At 37.0% G+C, this 10,309-nt stretch overlaps 1 pseudogene; it reads left to right on the top strand.

Moving 5' to 3' along the window:
• Positions 1 to 9,888: 9,888 nt before the first annotated feature.
• On the top strand, positions 9,889 to 10,045 carry LOC118859178 (annotated as a pseudogene).
• Positions 10,046 to 10,309: the final 264 nt, after the last annotated feature.

The raw sequence follows: 10,309 nt of genomic DNA, 5'->3' as shown, positions 1-10,309 counted from the left end.
ACAGAGAAGATAATTGAATTCATGGTGATGAGATCACCAAGTGAAATAATATAAAGAGAGGAGAGGAGAGGGCCCAAAACAAAGCCCTTGGACACCCATGATTAAGAAGAAGGACTTGGAGAAAGATCCAGCAAAGGAGAATGAGAGGGTCAGATGGGTAGGAAAAGAACCAGGAGAGACTAGGGTCCCACAAACTTAGAGAAGAGTATTGAGGAGAAGAGGGTGACCAACGGCGTCAAAGGTACAGAGAGATTGGAAAGATGATGATTGAAAAAAGGCCATTGGATATCAATGCAAGTCGTGTCATCATTTTCCTGATATTATGGTCCTCTTTGAAATGAAGGACAAACACAATTAGGTCAGTATTAGTGGAAATAGAAGGAGAGAATATTAGATGTTTTCAGAATGGAATCAACAAGATTGATAACAAATTCTATAGAGAGGTAAAGGGGAAGAAAGAGTAAAAAACTATACCAAAGTTATAAACATGGGAGACTACCATAAACTGCTCCCTACAAAATAATACCAAAAAGACTCAAGTCTCTTTTATGGAATCTGCTTCCAATACTGAGATAATTGCTAGTGTTTGAATTTCTCAGGATTATGATTATAAGGTAAAACCTAACATTTCTTCACTGACATTTAGAATGGCAAAGCCATATTCAAATGTCCAGTATTCTTTGAAATATTCATAGGGCAAGAGTTGCAACTCATTGACTCATAGAACTTGCAGAACCGTTAGACTTGTAAGGGATCTTAGAAATTCACTACTCCAATGCTTTTATTTTACACATGAGGAAACCACACAAGAGAGATGAAGTCACTTGCCTGAGGCCACATAGTGTCACAGCTAGGAGTCGAAGGATTGAAGATCTTTTGACTTCAAATCCAGCACTCTTTCTATCACCCTTCATGGTTACTGACATTCCTAAGAACCATCTTTCGGAATCTGGTGTGTGAATCTAACAATTTGGCAAAACTGCTCTTTTTTCCCTCAAACTATTATTCCTTTCCATTTTATTCTTCCCAGAAAATACGAACAACCCTAGGATTATAGATTTGGAGATGGAAGATACTGTGGGGTCATTGTAATCTAACTCCCTCATTTTGAGGAAACTGAGGCCCAAAGAAAATAAATGACTTATGTAAAGCCACGCTAGCAGTATGTCATAATAGTGGGACTCAAAGCCAAATCCTCTGACTCTAAATCTAGCACTCATTAATCCAACCCAACTGAAATCTGTAATTACAGGTAAACAGAAATATTTTACTTTTCTTCCCTCTTAATTCATAAGCTGGCTTTGGCCTTGCTTGTCATTTAACCTCTCTCAGCCTCAGTTTCCTTATCTGTAAAATAAAAATGTTGGACTAGATGACCTCTAAGGGCCCTTCCATTTCTGATCCTGCGATCTATGATTATATTTTTAAAATGCTTATTTTAAAAACATTTCTTATAGTAGACAAGTTTCCTACCAGTTTACATATATTATTTTTTGTTTGAATTGATGAAAGTGAGTATTGTGTTACAAAGTTTGTAGTTAATTGCATTACCGAGCTGCTTAGCTTGAGGCACAGCAGGTACTCTGACTCTCTCTCTGTTTGTGCTGGTGCTCCTAAATTTGCATGAGCAAATGCTAATTTTTGTTGCATCCTGGCTGACAAAGGGGAATCCCCTCTAAGGCGCCCCATGAGACACATCCATTTGCTTCAAACTTGGTACCAAAATGGGGGTGGGGAAACCCTGACAGCTAAAAACCTCTCTTTCCTGCCTATGCATAATTATCAGTGATGGAATAATTGGAGACCCAACAATGGCTACAAATATCTACCACTCCTTGCCTCTGGCTGGAACCTGTTGTTTTGATGACTATTTTTATAGCACAAAAACAAAGCCATTGCAGTTCAAAGGAACTGTAAGTTTCCCAAAAGGAGGCAGATTTCACACGCCTTCCAGGAAACTGGGATGAAGGATTGCCTCATACCTTGATAGAAGCCTCTAAAATAAAAAAGCCTATCTGATTCTAAGGTTAAACATTTCTTTAGCTTATAAAAAAACATAACCTGTAGGAATGGAATTTTAACATATGTGAAAATTATAAACAAGAAGCATTTATTGTGCAAAGCACTATTGTAGTACTTGGAACAAGACAACTTGGTACAGTCAAGAGCATGAGGCTGAGACTCAGAAATACTGGATTATGGTCTTAATTCTATCACTGTCTTGTCATGTGACCATGAGCAAGTCACTTTACCTTTTCGAGTCTCAATTTCCTCACCTGTAAAATGAAGGAACTGGACAATATTATCTCCAAAGTCCTTCCCAATACTAATAATCTCAAAGGGATAAGGCATAGCCCCTACCATCTAAGGTAGGGGTTCTTAACTTGGGGTCCATGAACATGTTTTTAAAAAATATTTTAATAACTATCTTAATGTAATTGGTTTCCTTTGTAATTCCATGGATTTTATTTATGCATTTCAAAACATTATTCTGAGAAGGGATCCATAGGCTTCACCAGACTGCCAAAGGGGTCTTATGCTATAAGCATAAAAAAGATTAATAATTTCTGATCTAAAGTCTAGTTTGGGTAAAAATAATAATAATAAAAAAAGATGAGAAGGAAGATGAGGGAACACTCATGTTCAAATGCATTTTTTTAAAAACATTTATTGAATACAACCTATGTACAAGGCACTTGGAATATGATTCTTGCTATCCAGATATCATATGTGTGCATCTATATCTATCTATATACACATATATGCACATATATATGTATACATCTACACACACACAGATATACATATGGCCAGGCCTGGACCTCATGCCCTCTTTGGACTGCATCTTCCAGAAGCCTGTACATGAGTGCTACAGCATGATGGCATCACTCATAATGCGCTTTGGTTAATAAAGTTGGTATGTGGACTTTAAAAAAATGAATATCTTGAGGTAGGCTAATGTGGGCAGGTATCAGAGAGACAAAAAGGAAATGTAAACTGTTTCTAGACCATGCTATGTGTAGGAGAGTTGGTGGCAAGATAAGTGACCTCCAATTCTTTAGAAATGTGAGTATATCCTAGCTGCTATACCAAGGTGAAAGGAAGAAACTAAGTAGAATCTCCCTGTACTAGTCCCTAATACCGTTCTGTGAGTGAACCGTGTCCTTCTGTTGTGATGAGAAAATTTAGTGGTTGGTTGAGAATGGAGACGAGGGCTCCTTAGAGACACGTGGGGTGGTAACTGTGTGGAAATAGATGCTGAAATGCGTTGTAACAATGTCTTCTTACTGCTTGCTTTTTTTTTTTTCATTCAATACCTTTTGCTAAGCCTTTCAATCATGAACCAATTCCATGTAAAACCATAGCTCGGGATTTTGGACCATGGATTACATTGGAATTCATTTCTATTTTTCTTCCCTCACTATTCTCTTTTTTTGAAAATTTTAAAAACATTTTGAACTTAATCCCCCTCCCCCAAAAGAACATTTCCATATACAGAGCAGAACATGAAAAAGAAGATTCTAGATGAAACAGTAAATTTCTGTTTCATCCCATTTGCTTGAAAAAAGTTTATAATAACCCCTATATATTACTTTCAAAACTGTCCTACTTGTACATGCTTCTTTCTTAACATCTTACTTTTCTCTTCTGTGTATTTTTTAAAACTGTTACAAAAATATTTTTTAAAATGTTAAAAAAAAGTGGTCCTTTTTTTTTTTGGTATCACTATTGCTAACCTCATCCTCTAGCCCCTCCCCATCCATAAATAAACATAATTAAGCAAAATAAATTCACATGGAGCCTTATCAAAATATGTGTGTTTCTGTACCTTGTTTCTATCACTTCTCTGTGAAGAAATGAGTAACATGCTTCATCCCAAGTCCCTAGCAGATATAGTTGGTCATTGCATTTTCTTAAGTTTTTCAAATTATTTTTCTTTACAGTGTTGCTATCCTTATATAAATTGTTCTTTTGGTTATATTTACTTCACTCTACATCAGTTTATCTTCAGGATTCTCTGAAATAACCTCTATCATCATTCCCTCTACTACAATAATATTCCAGTATAACCAACTAGGATATTTTGTTTAGCTGTTCCCCAATTGTTTAAGAAGCAATCTAAAGCATCTCCTTAGATTCCAAATCTATTTGTCTCCTTCCCCATTTAACTCTGCCTTTAGTATCAGGAAGTTTGTTTTACATCTAACTGTTCTCTTGTTATTATCTTCCTTATGCACATTCCAACTATACCTGCTTGTTTCTCTTTTGGGCTTAATGTATTTCTACCCCAAATTGTTTGTATATGAATATTTGTCTGTGTATGTTTTTGTGTGTCTTCAACCCTCCTTTGTCAGTCTCATGTGAGTGAGGTTCATCTGATGTTCACCCACCACCCCCTCCCCAATTCTTCCACGTTTGTATGTTCTTCTCGTATATCCCAGTTATGAGAAATACAAATTTCTACCCCTTTCTTTCTCCTTTCTACACTAGTGTATTCCTTTTACCTTCCTTTCTCTTCCCCTCTTCAAACTCTCAAAATAGAACTAATCCACCCTCAGGCCCTCAGTTTTTCTTGTGTAACTCTCTCAACAATACCCTTTGTAGACATTAAAGTTCTGAAAGAACATTTGTTCCTTCATCCCTTATATTACCATTGTATCATCATATAGCTACTTCCAACTGCTCACATAAATTTATCATTCTAAATTTCTCTGGATTCATGTGTTTATATTTCAAAGTTCCTACTTAGCTCTGGTCTTTTCATCAGAAAGAATTGAAAGTCCTTTCTTCTGTTAAAGATTCATTTTCCTCTCATGTAATATACTGAACTTTGCAGGACAAGTTATTTTGGGTTGTAAGACTATCATTTTTACCTTTTGGAATATGGTATTCCAAGATCTGCTCTTGCTTTTAGTTGAAGTTACCGTATCTTGTATGATCATTACTGTATTTCGTTGGTACTTGAATTGCTTCTTTCTGAATGCCATTAGTATTTTTTCTGTGTTATAGGAGTTCTGGATTTTGGATATGATATTCCTAGGACTTTTCCTTTTGGGATTGCTTTCAGAAGATGATCAGCATATTCTTTCCATCTTTACTTTATACTCAAGATCTAATAGATCTCAGCAGTTTTCATTTGTGATTTCCACCAATTGCCTCTTGAAAAAGATCTCAAAAAGAAATATAGTGTCCAGATCTTTTTTTCATCATGGCTTTTAGAGAGTCTAATGATTATTTTAAAAAATTATTTTTTGGTAATTTAATTTTTTTGAATTTTTACTTTTAGTTCCAAATTTTCTCCCACCTGCCCCTCCCTTACCCATTGAAAAGGGTTAGAAATACAATACCAATTATGCATGTCAAGTCATGCAAAACATATTTCCAGTGTGGAAGCCAAGAGGGTGGGGTGAAAACAGGGACTTGCTTGAGCTCTCCCCCAAATCCCTCCAAACACCTACAAAAAAATAACTCTAAACAAATTCTAGAGCTACAGAACCCATGAAATAACAGAGTGAAACAAGTCTCCAGCCAAGATGGCCTGGATGATCGCTGGGAAGGGTCTATCGCACTGTGCTGGGAGAGGAGCACAGCCCAGTGTGGGCCACACCAGGACAGACCAGGCCAAAGCAGAATGGGCTGAGCAGGCCTCAGGGCATTGAATCATTGGCAACTGAGTCAGTTTCCCAACTTCTCAAACCACAAACGCCAAAGACAATGTAGCAGGTCAGTGGGAAAACTGTTGGACCTGGGTGAGAGGGGCACGGTCCAGCCCCATCCCTGGGGTGGCAGTAGTAGTAGCAGTGGTGGCTGCTTCTGGAGCTCCAGGCCCACAGACAGTGGGAAGAATCAACTGGCTGATGAAAGCAGGAGTGTAGGGATCTCTTTGCTGGTACTGAGGCAGAGTTCTCTTGCTTTGCCCTGCTTGGATCTGGGTCACAGTCCTGATTGGAGGTCCTTGGGGGAGGAGGAGTGCTGGTGTGGCAGAGCCTGTGGTGGCTGTGGAGAGGGAGTCCTCCTGGTAGTTACACAGCAGAAAGGAGTGTTTGCACTCACAGACCAGAGCACATGCCAGGAGAGGAGTATCATACCACCCCAGAATAGAAGTAGCTCTGAAAATAGCTGCACAAAACCTCTGAAGCTTGGGATGGAGCACTCTCCACTCTGGAAGCAGTCATACCCTGACAAAGAGCTCAAAAGTCAAGTAATTGACTGGGAAAATGAGCAGGCAGCATAAAAGGACTCAGACTATAGAATCTTACTTTAGTGACAAAGAAGGCCAAAATATACAGCCAAATGAAATGAACAAAGTCAAAGATTCTACATCAAACGCCTCCAAGAAAAATATGAATTGGTCTCAGGCCATGGAAGAGCTGAAAAAGGATTTGGAAAATCAAGGAAGAGAAGAAGAGGAAAAATTGGGAAGAGAAATGAGAGCAATATAAGAAAATCATGAAAAATGAGTCAACAACTTGACAAAGGAAACCCCTCAAAATACTGCAGAAAATGACACCTTAAAAAATAGACTAAACTCAAATGGCAAAAGAAGTTCAAAAAGCTGATGAGAAGAATGCCTTAAAAGGCAGAATTAGCCAAATGGAAAAAGAGGTCCAAAAGATCACTGAACAAAATAATACCTTAAAAATTAGAATGGAGCAAGTGGAAGCTAGTGACTTTATGAGAAATCAAGAAATTATAAAACAGAAACAAAGGAATGAAAAATGGAAGACAATGTGAAATATCTCATTGGAAAAACCACTGACCTGGAGAATAAATCCAGGAGAGATAATTTAAAAATTGTTGGACTACCTGAAAGCTGTGATCAAAAAAAGAGCCTAGACATCATCTTTCAAGAAATTATCAAGGAAAACTTCCCTGATAGACTAGGATCAGAGGATAAAATAGAAAGAATCCACCAATTGCCTCTTGAAAAAGATCTCAAAAAGAAAACTCCTAGGAATATAGTAACCAATTTTCAGAGTTCCCAGGTCAAGGAGAAAATATTGTAGGCAGCCAGAAAGAAACAATTTGAACATTCTGGAAACACAATCAGGAGAATACAAGACCTAGCAGCTTCTACGTTAAGGGATTGAAGGGCTTGGAATATGATATTCTGGAGGTCAAAAGAGCTAGAATTAAAAACAAGGATTACCTACCCAGCAAAACTGAGTATCATGCTCCAAGGCAAAATATGGATTTTCAATGAAATAGAGGATTTTCAAGCATTCTTGATGAAAAGACCAGAGCTGAATAGAAAATTTGACTTTCAAATACAAGAATCAAGAGAAGCAGGAAAAGGTAAACAGGAAAGACAAATCATAAGGGACTTACTAAAGTTGTACTGTTTACATTCCTACATGGAAAGATGATATTTGTAACTCATGAGACCTTTCTCAGTATTAGGGTAGTTGAAGGGAATATACATATATGTAGACAGAGGGCACAGGGTGAGTTGAATATGAAGGGATGATATGGAAAAAAATAAAATTAAGGGGTGAGAGAGGAATATATTGGGAGAAGGAGAACAGGAGAGATAGAATGGGGTAAATTATCTCACATCAAAGTGGCAAGAAAAAGCTGTTACAATGGAGGGGAAGAGGGGGTAGGTGAAAGGGAATAAGTGAACCTTGCTCTAATCAGATTTGGTTTAAGGAGAGAATAACATACACATTCAGTTGGGTATCTTACCCTACAGGAAAGTAGGGGGCAAGGGGAAAAGGGGGGGATCATAGTAGGGAGGGCAGATTGGGGGAGGAGATAGTCAAAAGCAAACACTTTTGAAAAGGGACAGGGTCAAAGGAGAAAACTGAATAAAGGGGGACAGGATAGGATAGAGGGAAATATAGTTAGTCTTTTACAACATGACTATTATGGAAGTATTTTGCATAATGATACATGTATAACCTATATTGAATTGCTTGCCTTCTCAAGGAGGGTGGGTGGGGAGGGAAGAAGGGAGAGAATTTGGAAATCGAAGTTCTAAAAACAAATGTTTTTAAAAAAAGGGTTTTTTGCATACAACTGGGAAATAAGATATACAGGCAATGGGGTATAGAAATCTATCTTGCCCTACAAGAAAGTAAGGGGAAAAGGGATAAGGGTGGGGATTGGGGTGATAGAAGGGAGGGCAGACTGGGGAAAGGGACAATCAGAATACATGCCATCTTGGGTTGGGGGGGAGGGTAGAGATGGGGAGAAAATTTATAACTCAAAATCTTGTAATCTTGTGGAAATGAATGTTGACAACTAAAAAAAAATTTAAAAAAATAAAAAAATTTCCATATTAGTCATGTTGTGAAAGAAAAAACTAAGTAAGAAAATGAAAGAAAATATGCTTCAATTTGCATTTAGAGTTCAGTTCATTATCTGGAGGGGGGTAGCATTTTTCATTATGAATCCTTTGGAGTTATCATGGATTATTATATTGATCAGAGTAACTAAGCCTTTCATAGTTGATCATCATTACAATATTGCTGTTACTATGTAAAATTGTTTGCCTGGTTCTGCTCACTTCACTTTGCATCAACTCATAAGTCTTCCCAGGTTTTTCTAAAACCATCCGTTTCATCACTTCATAAAGCAAAATAGTATTCCATCACAATAATATACCACAACTTGTTCAGCCATTCCCCAATTAATGAGTATCCCTTAGTTTCCAATTCTCTGCCATCACAAAAAGATGTGCTATAAATATTTTCATACATGTGTTCTTTTCCTTTTTCTTTGATCTCTTTGGGATAGACACTTAGTAGTGGTTTACTGGGTCAAAGGGTATACAAAGTTTTCTAGCCCTTTGGGCATAGTTCCAAATTATTCTCCAGAATGGTTGATCCAATTCACAGCCCCACCAATAGTGCATTACTGTACCTATTTTTCCACATCTCTTCTAGTATTTGTCATTTTCCTTTTCTCTCATGTTAGCCAATCTGATGGGTATGAGGTGGTACCTCAGAGTTATTTGAAATTTCATTTCTCTTAAGGATTTAGGATATTGACTGTTGATAGCTTTGATTTCTTCTTTTAAAAACTACCTGTTCATATCTTTTGACAGAATAAAATACTTCTTAGGTTATCTCTCCTTGACATGTTGATTTTCTGGTTCAGTTTTTTTTTTACATCAGATAGCTTATATATTTTTTTCAGTCTTTTGATTTTGTTCTCTCATGGAGTCATTAATCTCTATTCCATTACAGTTTTCAGGGAGTCACTTTCTTGAGTAAGATTTACCACTTTCTCTGGTGGAGAAAGCATTAGAGACCTTGGAGCCCCTGGACACTGCAACATTGTACTGGTTGGCATTGTATTAATTGCTGCCTGCTACTTCCCATGATTTTTAAGGTTTCCACCATGGAGCTTTTTGATCTCTTTGGAGCTTTCTCAAGGGGGCCTCAGCTTTTTCTGTTTTCAGCCACAAAGCCATATAGATTACATGGGTTCCATTTCTCGTCACAATGGTTCTTGCTTTGCTGGAGAAGCACCATTTCCTATTGCTTATAACTGACATTTTGTACAGTTCTGGAGTAGAAGAAGTTATTGTATTTTCTCATTGTGTTTATTTTTCATCTTTGTTTGGTCTGGTTAGAACTTGAGAGTTTATTAGAGTAGGTATGTGGGAGCTCTGGTCTACCTCCTGTTTAGGCAGTCACATTGGTAGGAAATATACTACTTTTTTGTGCTAGTGTGAAATAATTTTAAAATTGTTATAACCTTTTCAAATTCCACTTGCTCTGAGTTACTTTATAGTTATTTGTGCTGTTTTCCCTTAAGAAAGAGGACTGAAATTTTTTTTTCATTTAATATTCTGAATACTTTTTCTTAGAAATTTTAGTTAAGCCCTTTTTTTCATCCAGATCGCTGTTGTGGTAGAAACTTACTTGTCATCCCGTTATCATGTCCTTCCATAAGAATTTCAGAATTAAGAAATCTCTCACAAAGAAGCAGAAGCAAAATCATTCCATTCCTTAGAGGATTTGACTGAAAACTGGCAATAAGATCAGGTACAACTCAAAAGAGGTAACAATGGAGAAGGACAAAGTTGGCTTTATAAAGAACACGATGACATATATATTTATTCTGTACTTTTGACATTCTAGACTTATTTCCTCCAAATGAATGTTATTATTTTTTCCAACTTTTTAAAGCATTCCTTTGGTTGTTTGATTGGTATGACACTAAATCAAGTATAAAATATATTAATGAATATGTATTAACATATGTTTATTACTTCCTTTTTTTTAAGTCTGAGCCTACGATTTAATTTGTATAGAGGACTCAGGGTACGGAAACTCTCTCTACCAATATAGATCCAGAT

This window comes from Trichosurus vulpecula, chromosome 8 (assembly GCF_011100635.1).
Source record: "Trichosurus vulpecula isolate mTriVul1 chromosome 8, mTriVul1.pri, whole genome shotgun sequence".
Taxonomy (NCBI): domain Eukaryota; kingdom Metazoa; phylum Chordata; class Mammalia; order Diprotodontia; family Phalangeridae; genus Trichosurus; species Trichosurus vulpecula.
This window is presented reverse-complemented; position numbering and strand designations above follow the sequence as displayed.